Source organism: Eubalaena glacialis, chromosome 20 (genome assembly GCF_028564815.1).
Source record: "Eubalaena glacialis isolate mEubGla1 chromosome 20, mEubGla1.1.hap2.+ XY, whole genome shotgun sequence".
Classification (NCBI taxonomy): Eukaryota; Metazoa; Chordata; class Mammalia; order Artiodactyla; family Balaenidae; genus Eubalaena; species Eubalaena glacialis.
In genome coordinates, this window is record NC_083735.1 from 10,897,229 (window position 1) to 10,914,226 (window position 16,998).

Below are 16,998 nucleotides of genomic sequence, written 5' to 3' on the forward strand. Positions count from 1 at the left end.
ACTGGCAGACCGTCAAAAAATGTATTCATACCAATTCCTTTAAGAAGAAATTCAAAAGCATTTTATGAGAGGAAAAACACCAGAAGCAAATTTAAATAATTATATTACCAATAATCTTTTGCAATTTTGAAAAAAAGTTACATTAATCCTAACTTGGTTTCAGCTAGTCACAGTAGTTGTGTCAAAAACACATCAGTGTAAAAGCTCCAAGCTGAGTAACGGCAGGTTAGTTATTTGTAGTAACTCTTATACTGAAAATAAGTCTTTAAAAATCTGAGGGGGTGTGTGTGTGTGTGTGTGTGCGTCTGTGTGTACACACTGGGACATTCAATTTTATGTGTTAACTTGGCTAGGCCGTGGCACCCAGATGTTTGGTCAAACACCCACGTAGCTGTTCCTGTGAAGGTATTTTTTGGATGGGATTAACATTTACATCAGTGAACTCTGAGTGAAGCCGATTATCCTCCGTGATGTGAGTGGGTGGGCCTCGTCCAATCAGGTGAAGGCCTTGATAGAAAAAGACCAAGGTCCCCATAAACAGGGGGTCCGCCAGCAGACCCCCTTCAGGCTCGAACTACAGCTCCCCCCCTGGTCTCCAGCCTGCTGCCTGCCCTACAGATGTTGGACGTGCCAGCCCCGCAGTCATGCAAGCCAGTTTCAGTCTCTCTCTAGCTCGGTTTTTACATTGATTTTATGTGTTACATCCTGTTGGTTCGGCTTCTCTGGAGAACCCTGCCAGGCACACACATGCACACACACGCACACACACGCACACACACACAGGCTGACGAGGAATTCCATAAGGAACAGCAGCCTGAAGCAGAAGGAATAAGGAAGCCCCGTCCATGACGGCTGGTCGCACGTAACTGTCATTTGACAGCCTCACTTAGAAGGCAGAAATCAAAATCCCGCGTCTGGAATAAGGTGAGGAATCCAGTAGGTGACCCCCCCCCCAGGAGCTCCCCAGGGGCCCCCTCAGGATGGGGACATGGTGGGTGCAATAGTACAGCCTCAGGTCAGGGCCCGTGTACCCTCAGGAGGACCATAAGCCCTGACCTTGGCTAAAGGGAGTCCCACCTCACCACCCACCCACCCGATGCCCCGCAGAGGTAAATGTACATAAAACCTGAAAAAGAGCATCTCATCTGTGAGGAAAATTATTCCTCCAAATACGTTTCCAAATACAATGACTAGTATCTTGTCAAAGATAAAGTAACGTCCGTGAAAACTACAGACGAAAACAGATCCACAGAGACTTCACTTATGGCCACCGTCGGGCAGACTGTAACAGAAATGCTACAGCCTCAGCCGTCAGGGAAACGCAGACCAAAACCACAGCAAGGTGGCCCTTCACCCCCTCCACGGCAGTGAGCAGGACAGACGGGGCCAGGCCGGGGGGCCCCGAGGAGGAATTTCAGTGACGCGCCCACGTTGGAGAACAGTCTGGAAGCTCCTCAAAGCGCCCGACACAGAGACGCCGGGTGAAAGGATCACGTGTCCACACGACACTGGGATCTCAGCGTCCCCAGAAGCATTCCTCATAATATCCCAAAGAGTGGAAACAACTAACTGATTCATGGATAAAATAAAATGTGGTCTAATCACAAAGACCACATGTTGTGTGATCCCATTTTATGAAATGTCCAGAACAGGCAAATCCACAGAGGCTGAAAGTAGATTCGTGGTCGTCTGGGGCTGAGAGATTGAGGAAAAATGGTACAGGGTCCCTTCTGGGGTGATGATGATGTCCTAAAATGCACTGTGATGGTTGCACAACCCTGTAAATATACTAAAACCCATTGAATTTTATACTGTAAATGGGTGAATTGTATGGTATGTGAATTATGTCTCAACAAAGCTACAGTAGAGTGAAAAAATATTTGAAAATGTTGAAATAAGTAAGAGACAATCCTGAAGATATCTAAGATAAGAGGAAAACATATCAGATTTTACAAACAACTAAATAGAGCTTTTAGAAATAAAAATTAAACGACCAAAATCAAAAACACAATGGATGGATTTTACTGCAGAGTTGGCACAAAAATATAAATATATGGCATTTAAATCAGAATAAATTATCCAGAGGCAAAAATTAGAGAGTGACACAGAAGCGACAGATGCAGACAGTGGAATTTTTCCAGAATGGATGAAAAATACCAATCCTCAGACCCCAGAATACTAACAAATCCCAAGAAGATTCAATTGTAGAAATCCACACCTAAATTGATCATAAGGAAACTGCAGAAAACCAGATACAAATAAAATCCTATCAGAAGGCAGAGGAAAAGAAGGGATTTCCTCAAAGTCATGACGTGTGGGAATGAGCTGACCTCTGACCAGCCGCAATGCCAAGCGGCATCCACGGTGCACAGAGAGCACACAGCCACCAACTTAAAACTCTACAGCCAGAGACGTGATCTTTCAAGAATGAGGCAATGTCAATAGTTTTTTCAGACAAAGAGAAAGTAAGACATTTTGCCACCAGCAGAAAATACTAAAGGACGCAATTCAGGCAGAAGGAACACAGCCAGAAGAAAAGTCTACAGGACAAAAATACATAAGGAACGGAGAAAGTAAGAAATGGTCCCAACTCTACATAAACGAACATCCATCAAATTCATGGAAATTTTTTTAAACTGGGATGAATTTTTAAGACTTTCATGACATCCTAATAGGGTATTTATGATGAATGGCCCACACCACTGGAATCTACCTCATTTGCAGGACATATTTATTTTAGAAAAATTAGGGAAAACTGCTCTGTGCATGCACACCCAGGGCTGTGTATTCCTTCAGGCCAAGTTCAGCGGCCTTTAACCCAAAATGGCTTTTACATTTTTAAAGGGATGTTAAAACAAAACAAACAAAAACAAAGAAGACTAAGTCACAAAGACCAGTAGGTCCACCAAACTTAAAATACTTTCTGGCCCTTTACAGACAAAGCTGGCTGACTGCTGGTCCAGATCATCTAAGTTATAGGATGGTGTTTTTTTCTTTTCTGTCGTAGATGCCAAAAGTTTTTAATTAAAAGAGCAGTTTGTTGTCCTCAGGCAGAGAAAATGTGTAGAGTGTGCTGGGGGTAAGTGGTAGGAAGTCGACTTATGAATTAACCCCCCAGGCGCCCATGCTGACCTGTCACCTGAAAGGGATGTCCCCAGACCCCTGTCTGGTAGGCAGCCAATCGGGTTCACTATTCGCCTCACGTTTCCTGCCCTCCTGCTGGAAAGCACAGCTTTCAAATATTAAGTGACGCACAAAAAGTCTATCATGCAGGACTTCCCTGGGCACAGTGGTTAAGAATCCGCCGCCAATGCAGGGGACACGGGTTTAATCCCTGGTCCAGGAAGATCCCACATGCCATGGAGCAACTAAGCTCGTGCGCCACAACTACTGAGCCTGTGCTCTAGAGCCCGCGAGCCACAACTACTGAAGCCCGCGTGCCACAGCTACTGGGCCCATGAGCCACAACTACTGACGCCCGGGCGCCTAGAGACCGTGCTCCGCAACAAGAGAAGCCACCGCAGTGAGAAGCCCGCGCACCGCAACGAAGAGTAGCCTCCGCTCGCCGCCAACTAGAGAAAGCTCGCGTGCAGCAACAAGGACCCAATGCAGCCAAAAAAAAAAAAAAAGTCTGTCGTGCAATCAAGCAAAGCCTAGAATCACAATGACCAAGGTGTGTGGATTCCGCGTGAGCGTGATGCTTTCACTCTTCCTAAGTCAAGTGTGGAGTATGAAGCCATGGGAACTGGGTGACTTACCTCCCAAAAGTTTTCTTCTCCAAATAAATGGGAAAACCAATGATGGCTTAATGGCAGCACAGAATTGGTATGCATGGATTTACATTTGAAAATACAAATGAAACTTTTTAGAGGTAAACCCTTCTAAAAACATTTGAGGGTGTGATGGAAGAATGCAGTATAAACTCTACAGAGAGACTCTGTATGCCAACCTGGGGGCGTCACCTTTCAAGTGACAAGTCAGCATCGGCTCCTGGGGTTTTAATTAGTACCTCAACCCCTGCCACATACTCCAGCTCTCACCACACACTCCCATTGCCTGAGAGAAACACTACATCCCAGGCAGTAGCAGGGAAAAAATGATCTAGAATATTCATTCTTCTTTCTTCTCTCCAACAATGTCAATTCGTGTTTGTTGCATTCTCTATCAAGCAACCTAATTTTCAACCACGTCATATATTTACGTGAAGAACATTAGCTGGTATGTTAGCTGGGAGTTTCGGGATAATTAGCTCAGAATAATCTATAACATTCGTAGTATTTACCCCACTACTTCAGACAGCCCAGGACCCCATGCCCGCTGGAGGGCTCCGTGTCCCAGCACTTACTTATTCTTGCAAACAAAGAAGAAACTGGGCTTGTGTGCTAGGTTTTCCCGCCAGCAAAATTCTGTGTTGAAATAGTTGACCCATACCAGTTGGTGTACCCAAGACACTACATAATTTTTTTTTTTTTTTGCAAAAACATAACTGTGCTCCCGTAAAGGCGGTGACATTTCAAAATCCACCCCTCTCTCTAGTGCAGGCTGCACAGGATCCCAGAGAGAGAAAATGGCCCTAAAGATGTAGTCCAGCCCCTCCTCGCACAGATTTAGGAGGCTGATGTCCTCAGGAATGAACCCCGCTTACCCAGAGCCCGTGGTACCCACATCCGCTGCCCCGAAGGCCCCCATCACTTCTCTGGGTCAGCTTCCAGGAAACCCAAAGGGACAGTGTGCCAGCTTCCTCGGGCCAAGTTCCTCCGTGAGTCTTTATCCTATGACCGCCTGTCATTTGCCTTTTAAATTAAAAATGGCCGCCACATGTAAACCTTTTCCCTGAGAGAGAAGGATGCTCCAGAAATATACCTACGGGAAGATTCGCTTACTTAACTTTCAACATGATTTGAAATTTTGAAGAGAAAGATGTTGGGTTAACACAGATTAACAAATCCAGTGCGTGTGGGGACCAGGCCCTCTGCTGGGGATTAGCCATTTCAGACAAAATGTGCGTTATTTCTGAAAAATCGTCTGCCAGGGCCAGAGACGGCCGTGAAAGGAAGGGCCCAGGACATGGGCGTGTGTAATGAAGAGGACGTGGGCCTGACCGGCCCCTGGAAACCACGTGGGCCCTACCGAAGGCCACACCTGTCCACCAGCCCTGCTACTGTGCACCCACTATGTGCAGGCACTGTTCACATTTGTGGTCAAAACACCAGAGGTCACAGTAAGACAGGACCCAGGCAGTTCACACGAACACGTTGGCTGGTGGTCTGCGCTGTGGGGAGAAGAGCAGGGAAGGGGCCCGGAGCCCGGCCGGCTTGCGGTCTTGGACAAGCAAATGGAGGAGGAGAGAAGCATCTCGTCAGAAGGAGATACCGTCGGACAAATTAGACAGAGGCATCACTTCCTCAGTATTACATGAACTTGTGGTTGCCAAATGGGAACACTTCCTCGGGTCTTCTGCTTAGGTTCCTAATTTTTTATATTATAAATCCTGGATATAATTTTTCTAGCCTCTTTAATAACTGTGGGCTGCTATTTGGGATTTTCCAAAAGGCCCCTGTTGATAGCAGGAAGCCACGTTTGTTCACTCCTGAGGGTGACTTTCACACACCGTAGTGGGCACACGTGAAGGAGCCTATCGTGTGTCGTGTTATTAACAGAAATGTGTGTCCCTGGAGGATTTAACTCATCGTAGGGCGTGCGTCACCTTTGAAAACAGAGATGCCTCTCTATTCTTTAATTAACAAGCATTTATTGTGTGGATGCACTTTAAGTAATGTTAAGTGTACATAAAACGGTTTTGAAAGTATCTTACATGTCCTGATCTATGTTATAGTAGCTGTAACGTCATTTAAAACATTTGGCTTTTTTCCCAATTCAACGTCCTGAATATTCAGTTCACACTTGGCTCTAACGTGTAATAATGTCTCCTGTTGTCCAGCAGATGGTGGTATTGGGCGCAGCGCTGCCCATCACAGCCTGGGACGCAGGGCCTGGGGTTCTAGACAGACCCCCGGAGGCCCCAGAATCGTCCCATCCGGCGGAGGAGGCCCGAGCATTTCCCCCCTGCTTGTTCTGAGGCGAGAATCCAGGCTCACAAATGCAGGGGGTGCAGTGGACTCGAGGTGCGGTGAGCTCTGGCCAAAACTGGAGGGGACAGAACAAAACTCCTCTTTCTCCCACTTAAAGGTATAAATTATCTCTCTAAATAGAACAGCAGCAGTGGGACCGGCTGCAACATGTGGGCACGGTCCACCGGCTTCTTCGCCCGGGTTCCCTCTCCACCTCCAGGGCTGCATCTGTCGTGCCAAACGTATTTGCCTCTGTGATGGTTGGTTTCATGTGTTGACTCCACGGGGCCCAGGGCTGCCCTGATTTCTGAGTAAACATCATTTCTGGGTGTGTCTGGTGGCCTCCCCCCATCCACTGTGGGCCCGAACAGAACCAAAAGACAAAGTGGGGCACATGCACTCTCTCTGCCTTTCTGCTTGAGCCCAACATCTGTCCCGGGCACTCCTGGCTCCCAGGCCCTCAGACTCGGACTGGGGTCTATACAGCAGCCCTCCAGCTCTCAGGCCTCAAGCTGCCCCCTCGGCCACCCTGCACCTTCAGCTCCAAGACAGCTCTTCACGGGGCTTCTCTGTCCCCAGCGTCACGTGAGCAAATACTTTACGACAAGTCTCTTTCTAGAAATAGATGTCGTTATGTATGTATACAGACACAGATGTTCATCTATGTATCTATATTGATATCAATATCTATCTATCTCTGTACCTCCTACTGGTCCTGTTTCTCTGATGCAGCCTCCATGATCTCTAACTGGAAATCACAAACGATGCAAAGATCACTGGGCGTGTGGCACCAGACGTCTTATGGACAGGAGAGAAGGGTAGACAGGTGGGCACAGGAAGGCAGCAAGTGCAATGTCAAAGGCCCCTTCCCATTGCCCCAGAGGCACGTGTGTGTGTGAGAGAGAGAGAAGCTCTGATATTGGTAATTCTGCCTATTTCAACTCGTATGTGAGGCTGCATCCCAGCAAACTGATTTCCTGACACGTGAGCCACAACCCGAGGTTTGAAAACACTGATCCGTAAGACAGCTGATTCCTGCTGGCATTTCTGTTGCTTAGAAGTTGCCCAGCTGTGTGGGGTGGGACTAAGTACTTGCTATTAGAACTGAAAAAAACAAAAACGAAACAGAAGTGGGACGTGGGCAGGGGCATCGTGGCAGCTCCGCCTCCCACCCCCTCAGCTTCCCACTCTGTCTGCGTTCACTCCGGATGCACGTGGCAGCCACAGCATCACCCCCTCCTCCGTGCACCGCGGGGCTCCTGCCCTGCTCCCTGCAGCGGTGCAGCCCTGAGACTGAGTCCAGCTTGTGTCCTTAAAGGAGGGATGCCTGCCCCCTGCCCCCACCAGCCTGTGACTCAGATGCAGAGCTGAGTTCCTTCTGTCACAGGAGGGAAAGGGACACACACTTCTAAACCCCTTAAGCTGCTGTTGGCTTGAGTCTCCGCTATTCGTGACTAAACCTGCCTCAGCGCTGACACACCAGCCACATGAAACGCACTGGGAACTCAAAAATGAAACCACGGACACGGTCTCTGCCCTCCAGGGACTCACGGTTTAGTAGGATGGGCTAAAAATAAAGTAAATAATAAATGGATGGATTGACGTGGTGAATTGAGCATTGATCAGTTTTATCAACAGTTAAGTGTATGTAATCATTGGTTTTGATTAACAATTTGATTATAAATAACTAAGTAGAACAATTACAAGTTGTGACCAACACTGTGAAGGACAGAAAGAGATCCGGGGCTGAAACACACCAGGCAGCTGGCGGGGGGAGGGGGGCGTGGTTGGAAAAGGTGACATCCCGAGCAGACCCCCCGAGACGAGCAGGAGGGTGGAGGCCCCCAGAGACGTCGCAGGTCTGGGCTGAGGAGGATGAAGCAGTCGGGGTGGGGGTCAGAGGTGGCAGCCGGGGAGTCACAGCTAGAAGAGGGGTGAACTTTGTCTCAGAGACAGTGCATCATCCTGGCTTTCATTTTCTGTCTACTGTGATGCTCTGACATCATAAGTCCCTCCTGGCTGGGGAGAGACAACCCCCTGCCAGCCAAGGGCCCAGCCAGGAGCCTGCCTGTGACCTATGCCAACAGCCTGGCCAGGCCCGGCCTCCTCTGCCTGCCCCGCCCCCGGGGAGTTGACACTCCTCTGCCAGAAATACCCAGGCCAGGTGCCCAGAGGCTCGGGGCAGCCCTGTCACCCAAAGCCCGGCAAAATCACTAAAACCAGCCAATCGTACGTGTTCCCCCCGCCCCGCCTGCCTTTCCCCTGGAAACCCCAGTAAAGGCCGTGGCCTCAGTCTTCCCTCCGTCCTGTCCTCCGCCCCCTGACCCCCTGGCCATCCCCCCACATGCCCGGCGTGGCCAGCTGTGCCCTCTTTCCAGGGGACTGTAACATGAGACCGACTTCTCCCTGCCACCACCCAGTCGCCTTTATAAATAAAGACCCAGAACAGGACAGAGAGGAGGAGAAAGTGTGCCTCCTCTCGATGTCTCAAATAATAAATTTAACATCGGTTCTGGTAGGCAGTGTTTTCTAGGAACGGTCAGCCTGTTAGTGGCAGACAGAGAGGTGACAGGAGAGAGGGGGGAGGTGGGGAGTGCGTGAGAAGGCAGGGGCTGTGCTGATGGAGGAGGTGCCTGCAGAGGCACCGGTGTGGACGCAGGGGCGTGGGTGCAGGGGAGTGGACGCAGGGGCGTGGGCGCAGGGGTGTGGACGCAGGCGCGTGCGTGCAGGGGCGTGGGCGCAGGCGCGTGGGTGCAGGAGCTCCAGCGAAGGTGGAGGGTGGTGTGGAGGTAGCCGTGGGCGAACAGCAGGAGGAAATAGGAAGGGGTGACCCCGAGCAGGTCACCGAATCAGCATTTCTGTGATCTGCAGGTGGCGGCTGAACAGAGAAAGGGTCCTGGGCTCCTGGCCAGGCCGGGGTCACCTGCCTGGGTCTCCGGGACGCCATCTCCCAGCCTCTGCCTCCTCTGAGCCCAGGGTTCACGGGGAAACGGAGGAGGGGGTTGGGAAGCAGTCAGGGCCCAAGGGTCTCTGCTCCCTAACACTGTCTCCCCTGACCTCAAGGTCATGGAAAGCTGGCTTTTTTTCTGGAAGATGGAGCTCACTCCTCCCTCATCTCCCGGGGGCACGGGGGACCCTTCCTTCTCTGCGTCCCTGCTCCTGAGGGGACAGAAGCCCAGCAGCCCAGGACTCAGGCCTCGCTCACTCACATCTGTGGTGGCCGCGCCCTCGTGTCAGCAGCACCCCGAGGCCGCACGTGCCCCCCACACACAGCGAGCAGGTGAGAGGCGGGTTGGTCCAGGCCCCGTGAGCCCTGACACGCGGTCCTCCCGGCCTCGGCTTCGTGCGGGTGTCGACAGCCCTCACCCCATCCTTCTCCTCTGCCCCCACCAGCTCCCGAAGCCTCACTGGGCCCCCGGGAGGCACTGACCAGCCACACCTGGTCCTCCTGCTCTTCCCTGGCCTCTGACACGCTCCCCAGAACCACAGCGAGCCCACGGCCGGCCCTGCTCGGCCACGTGCCATCCCTCACCTGTCAGGCTCAGCCCCCCACAGTGCAGTGTCCCGGGGTCCATCCTCCAACTGGCTGGGTACCACCTTCTCCAGGAAGCCTTCCCTGATGCTCAGGATCCCCAGTCGTGCCGGCAGCGAAGACACAGCTGCGCTAGGCCTGCTCACAGCTGGGGTCCTCACAGCTGGCCACTCCGCCCCCCCAGCCCCCGGCTGCGTCTCATTCTGTCTGCGGCTCCGGCGCAACAGGAACTCCACCGCTGTTGAGATAACAACTCCTACTTACGGTTATGTATTAACCGAATACGAATCTGTTTGGGTTTAACGCATTTGAATTGTGCCAAATCAATGATCAGTAACCAGATGGGGCAGACCATCCATTCCTTGGGGCCAAGGGTTAGAGGATGACTTCCCTGACCCAGATACAAATCCTCAGACCTTGACCTGAAAAGAACACAGCAAGCCCATCACGGAAAGCCCTTTAACTGCTAAGGAAAACTGTGAGGAATTAGCAGATGCCTTGGCTCTTTTCTCCACCGCGGTCACCTTTCTCAGCAGCAGAGGCCCCTGTGAGGTTCCTCATTTGCTCCTGGACGCCGTCCCACTGGAACCCAGGAAACAGTAGGAGATTCAGACCAGAGGCCGGTGGAGAGAAAGAGCCTTTGTCTGCCGGGAGCGGCCGATTCCCACAGTCGCTTTCACACACACACACAAAGGAAGGCCGTGGACACTCCTCTGCTGTTTTCCTGTCCCTGGGTGTTTACAGAGCAGGACGGAAGGGAGGAAAGCGCCTGCCGTGCAGAACTCGGCCTGGGAAATCAGGGTGTCGGTTACAGAGTCTTTCCAAGGAAAAGGCAGCAGGAGGCTGAACAGCAGAAAAAGTGCAGAAAGAAAACCTGGAAATCGCCCTGGCAATGTCCACGCAGTGGGAGAGCTGAGGTTTGGGGCTTGTCCTGAGCCAGCTGCCCCGAAGGTCTGGATATTTGCTAGAATTATTTGTGACCTGCCTTGGAGGAGTTTCCAGGACGCTGCACACTGATGGAAGCCAAGACCGGGCCTGAGGAGTCACGGCCGTCGTACTGCATCCGAGGACCAGGCTGCTCTCCCCGCTCATCCCGGGTCGCCATCCTGGGCCCGTTTCAGACCCAAAGCAAAGCGGATTCTAGAGCAGTAGATGTGCCCACATCCTTCTATAAGTTACCACTTGAATCACAAAATCACATTTGAAGAGTAAACACTCTCTAAACGGCAACAGCTGCTGGGCAGCTCTTGCGCTGGATATGGGAGGCTAAGCCTCGACCTCCCGTGTCCCAGGGCGTTGTCAAAGGAAAACAGCCTTTGTGACCTAACAGCCTTGATATCAGGTTACTCGTAGATTATTCTGGGGGCCTGTTGTCTAAAGCCCAAGAGGAAACAGAGCAGCCTGACTTGGCATGTGCAGTATACTTAAAGGGTTACACAATACTGAAACCACAGCCATGGGCATGATGGATATTTCTGATATATTAAATTTTTCCTTAGATTGTATGTGCAAGCCCAATTATACCATTACTGCTCAAATTTTAGAGGGTTTCCGAATTATGCCAGGGGAGCATCAGAAAATGTTTTCAGAATGTATTAGAAAGGTTAACGTCAAATCTGCAGAAAAAGGAGTGGGTTTGGATTTGAATCTCACTAGTGCCCGAGTATCTCCCCCAGCTGGTTACTCTGTCTGCCTGAGGGCTCTGGGCTCTGCGCATCAACCACTCCATCTGAACCATGATACCAGGACCCTCGACCAAACTCCAGCAGGGCCGCCCGCCCCACGAGGCTGTGTCCTGGGGGGACCAGACCCCATGGAAACATCTGCCCTGAAAGCTCAAGGTCGCCGGGGGAATTCACCATCTGTCCCACCCACACCCAGCCGTAGCCCTGGCCTTTCAGAGCATTTACTAAAAAGGGGTGACAAGTGTGGGTCCTTCCTCTGTCTCTCTGAGACGCCCATGTACCCTCCCACAGCTCGGGAGCATCCTTCTCAGGGCCCTGAGCGCCACGCCTTCGAGACGGAGCCTTCAGGAAGGACGGGCTGGCCTCCCAGGCCCTGGGGAGGGTGTGGCCCTGGGGAGGGTGCATCCCCAACTTGGCAACTGCCAGCTACAGACACGCAGCCCCGCCGTGGAACAGGGACGGATGTCGGCACCGCCTGCTGGTCCCCCCTCTCCCATCCCCGCTCCTTCGGCCTCCTGCTGAGGCGCCATCACCCCTGCGTGAACCCCAGGGGCCCTCGGCTCTTCCCGCCGTGGGTGGGAACTGAACAGAGCCTGTGGTCACTGCTTCAACTGAAGTCCAGCTGTGTTTGTCTTCGACGGGCTTCAAAGGTCAGGAAACTCACAGTCACACCCAAGCCTTGATCTGGAGGGAGGCACGGTGGCTCCCAAGATGTCTTGATGAGACTCGGGTGTGGTGAGTGAGACAGTGGCTTTGTAAGGATCGGGGGCCAGAGACGCGGGAGCTTTGGGCTGGGACGCTGTGGACACAGGCCCATGACAGTGGAGCTGGAGGACGGCCGGGGAGGAGAGAGAGGGGAAAACGAAACGTGAGCACATGTGTTTGACAGTTTGGGTTTGGCGGATTCGCCTACAGAAAAATCGGGGGCCTGCTCACTAAGCTAATGGCCCTACCTGCTCATGCGCCTTCTAAAGGCTGTTCGGACCGTGGATTTTCATAGGGAAGCATAAAATGGCCGGGTTGGTGCTGGTCACTTCTGGAGCCACGGGGTTTTCACCTCCATCAGGGCAGCAGCTGGGCACTGTGCTTCCTCCACATAAGCGCCTCTCCAAGATCCTGGGCCTGGCGGTGAGGCTCCTGGATGGGACGCGCTGCCCTGCAGATCATCTTGTGCTCATCCGCGGTGCCCACGGCTCACAGGTGCCAGCCGAGTGCCCGCCATCCCAGCAGCTGACTGCGATTCTGGGGACGCAGGGGTCAAACGACCAGGCCCACCCATGTCTTCATAGAGCTTGGGGACCACAGACCACAGCAAACAGAAAAAGACCTGCTCTAACTGGATAGTAACAACAGAGACGTGATCTACATGGATAATAATAAAGACGTAAGTGGATAACAATAAGAAAGACCTGATATAAATGGATAATAAGAAAGACATGACACAATAGATATTAACAATAAAGACGTGATCTAATTGGATAATAATAATAAAGGCCTGGGCTTCCCTGGTGGCTCAGTGGTTAAGAGTCCGCCTGCCAATGCAGGGGACACGGGTTCGAGCCCTGGTCCAGGAAAATCCCACATACCGTGGAGCAACTTAAGCCCGTGCGCCACAACTACTGAGCCTGTGAGCCACAACTACTGAAGCCCGCGCGCCTAGAGCCCGCGCTCCGCAACAAGAGAAGCCACCGCAATGAGAGGCCCATGCACCGCAACGAAGAGTAGCCCCTGCTCGCCGCAACTAGAGAAAGCCCATGTGCAGCAACAAAGACCCAATGCAGCCAAAAAGTAATTAATTAATTAATTAAAAAATAATAATAGCAAAGGCTGATAAAACAGGATAGTAATAATAAAGACATGACACACTGGATGTTAACAATAAGGACACGACATAATGGATAATAAAAATAAAGACACGACCTAACTAGATATTAACAAGAGCCATCAAGGAAACCAAAACATGCTGAGTGGACAGACAGTGGCTGGGTTGGAGGGTGGTGTCGGAAGGCCGTCTCCAGGGCAGGACTGAGAGAGAGACAGATGGACATGGGGGGCCGGAGACGTGGGGACAGAGGGCCCTGGCAGAGGGGACAACAGCAAACACTGTGGGGCAGGCACAAGCATGGCCCAGGTGAGGACCAGCAAGACAGCCCGAGTGCCTGGAAAAGCGCGAAGGGGGGGGAACAGTAGGGATGGCGTGCAGAGGTTGGCAGAAGTTGATCGTGGAGCCCTGTGGGCCAGGGCTGGAGTTTGGGGTCCACCGAGGTGTGTTAGCAAGCCACCAGGGGGTCTGTGTGGGAGAGCGACAGACCCATCCCAGAAATGGTCGCCCTCAGGGAGATGACAAAGGCCAGAAGGTGAGATTCGTGCTGAGTCCTCCCCATGGATTTAAAACTCTGTCGGTTCCGCACAAAACCCTGCACACTTTATCCATAATCACCAAAACGTGGAAGCAACCAAGGTGTCCTTCTGTAGGTGATGGATAAACAAACAGTGATGCATCCAGACAATGGAGTATTTACTTAGGGCTAAAAAGAATTGAGCCTTCAAGCCATGAAAAGGCATGAAGGAGCCTTCAATGCATATATCTGAGTGAAAGAAGCCAATCTGAAAAGGCTACAGACTGTGTGATTCCAACTCTACGACATCCTGCAAAACGCAAAACTGTGGAGAGAGTGAAAGACGAGTGGTTGCCAGGGGTTGAGGGAAGGAGGGATGACCAGGCGGAGCACAGAGGGTTCTTAGGGCAGTGAAGCGACTCTGTACGACACTGTCATGGTGGACACCCGTCATTATGCATTTGTCCAAACCCACAGGACGTCCAACACCAAGAGTGAACCCCAGTGTGAACCAGGGACTTAGGGTGATTATGCCGTGTCAGTGTAGGTCCAGCGATTGTAGCAAATGTCCCACCTGGTGGGGATGCTGATGACGGGGACGCTGTGGCGTGTGGGCAGGGGTGTAAGGGACTATTCAGTCGGCTGCTGTCTCCACAGCCAGAAGCGCACCACACCTGTCAGGAAGGCTCAGCAAGGGCCACTGCCGTCCTCGGTGTCTCCGGCCAGCGGGACTGGGCTGACACTGCAGTTCTCGGGGGCTGTCCAGGACACCCCTGCTGTAAGTGGGGTTCCTCTGTGCCTTCCTTTATCCCACACGTGGTTTGTGACAAACGCCATCTCTTTGGGGTAATCTGAATTTAACACCACCAGGTGGCGTCTGCCAGGACAGGTGCCGGGCGAGGGTGTCAGCAGACAAGGAGCTCCACGACCCACAGCGGTGTTTGTTAAAAACACAGGTCCCTGGCTCCGCCTCAGACATATTCAATGGGACTCCCTCCTGTTGGGACCTAGGAATTCCTATTTATTTTTATTATTTTTTTTAATTTTTATTTATTTATTTATTTATTTTTGGCTGTGTTGGGTCTTCGTTTCTGTGCGAGGGCTTTCTCTAGTTGCGGCAAGCGGGGGCCTCTCTTCATCGCGGTGCGCGGGCCTCTCACTATCGCGGCCTCTCGTTGCGGAGCACAGGCTCCAAATGCGCAGGCTCAGTAGTTGTGGCTCACGGGCCTAGTCGCTCCGCGGCATGTGGGATCCTCCCAGACCAGGGCTCGAACCCGTGTCCCCTGCATTGGCAGGCAGATTCTCAACCACTGCACCACCAGGGAAGCCCCAGGAATTCCTATTTTTAAGCAGTTCCCTAAGTGATTCTCCTGGTCTCTGAGCTTGAGAAGCACTGACCCCACTGGACACCGTGACAGGCAAGTGCACACAGCCGACCTCGTGAGCACGCTGCAGGGTGTTAGAATCGTATCTCACAAATAAGGAAATGCGACATTACTGAGACCAGTGGTCTGTCCTACAACCTAGCAAGAGACAGAACCGCAGTCCAAACGGATTGCGAGCGACCCCACAACAGTGGTTTCCCTGCTGAGTTACAACCAGCCCCAGGGGAAGCTCTGTGGAGTTCACATCACTCTTTAAAAAAGATTTATTTATTATTTATTTACTTATTTATTTTTGGCTGCTTTGGGTCTTAGTTGTGGCACGCGGGATCTTCATTGAGGCAGGCGGGATCTTTCATGGCGATATGTGGGCTTCTCTCTAGTTGTGGCGTGCAGGCTCTAGAGCACGTGGGCTCTGTAGTGGCAGCACGGGCTCTCTAGTTGAGGTGTGGGCTCAGTAGTTGTGGCGCACAGGCTTAGCTGTCCTGCGGCATGTGGGATCTTAGTTCCCCAGCCAGGGATCGAACCTGCGTCCCCTGCATTGGAAGGCAGATTCTTTACCACTGGACCACCAGGGAAGTCCCACCAGGGAGTTCACATCACTGATGACCAGTTGTCAGTGGTTGGTACCCACCCTCTGAGACACTCCAATATCGTGTTTACAGCATGAATTCTTTGGGATGAGGCTGGGTGCATTCAAATGCTTGATTTCCTTTGCTGAAATGTCTGGGGGCGTCTTCTAAGACACAGGGAATCAGTCAGGCAGTTACGGGGCAGCCACCTGACTGCAGTGCCCAGGCCCCTCTGCAGTTAGTGCCACGGGGTAGGGACACCACCTACCAGCCCGAATGGAAGTCTCCAATCTGGTGCTTTGTTTATGACCTCCCAAGAACTGTGCACGAGGAAATCTTCATAAAAATAGATTTCATTGAATTTGTCTGAAGAGGATAGAAAACATCCTTCCTTCTCATTGGGCGGGAATATTAGACTTCTGTGAATTCTCCCCACATCCTTCGTCTGCCCCAACTTTCATCATCTGTCTGCAAAGCCTGTGTGTTTTGTGCCATTACATCTAATTGAAGAGATGCCAAAGGCCAAGAAAATCATTTTAACTGATTATCAAAATCCCAAAACTCAGCAGGAGAGAAACATGAAGCCACGGGTACGTTCGGGTTTAACTCTATTTCTGCAGAAGAAAATGCTATTTAAGAACAATGCTGTTAGCAGCATCCCCTGCCATGAAAAAATAAATGTTTTCAACAGGGAAAAGTAAATTTTCAAAGAATCCCTACAAATTAACAGTAACACTTGAGTCCATACTCATGTTCGGTGCAAACAATTGGGCGTGCACCACGTTTTTACACACTTTCCATTCCAGGAGGCTGAGTAAGGAGTGTTGGTGTGATGGAATCGGCGCGGCTGCCGAGCGGCTGAAGGGTGGGGTGCGCAGAGGACACGTGCTCTCCTCCAGAGTTGAGGGATGCAGACTCCAAGGCCCATGGAGGAGTCGACCTCCGGCTTTCCCGCCCATCAGAGCCTCGCCCTGAATCCCCGTCACAGAACCCTTCTCTCCAGGGCTTCAGGCCATCTCTCCACCGTGTGCGTCAGAACCGCTTCCCCGGTACCAGTGCTGCCACCATGACCCACCTCCGCTGCCCTGGTCTGTCTCAAACCCTGCACGGCCCTCGCAGAGCAGCTGCGGTTGACGCTTCCGTGCGCGGCAGAGGGCCAGAGCAAAGAGCACTGGAGACCTCGTTTGCAATAGCCCACGTCTGCCACACTCATCCAGACTCCAGCTCGAAACTGAACAGAGCGCAGTGCACAGCCTCTAAACGGCTGCCCCAGAGGACGGACAGTCCTCCCCACTCCTCTCTTCCCACGTGGAGGACATTTCCAGGGGGCACCTCTGGTGTCTCTCTGCACCTCGCCCCCGGGGAGGAGGGGAAGCTGAGTGCTGGATCTGGGGCAGGCCCTGCCCCCCGCACTGGG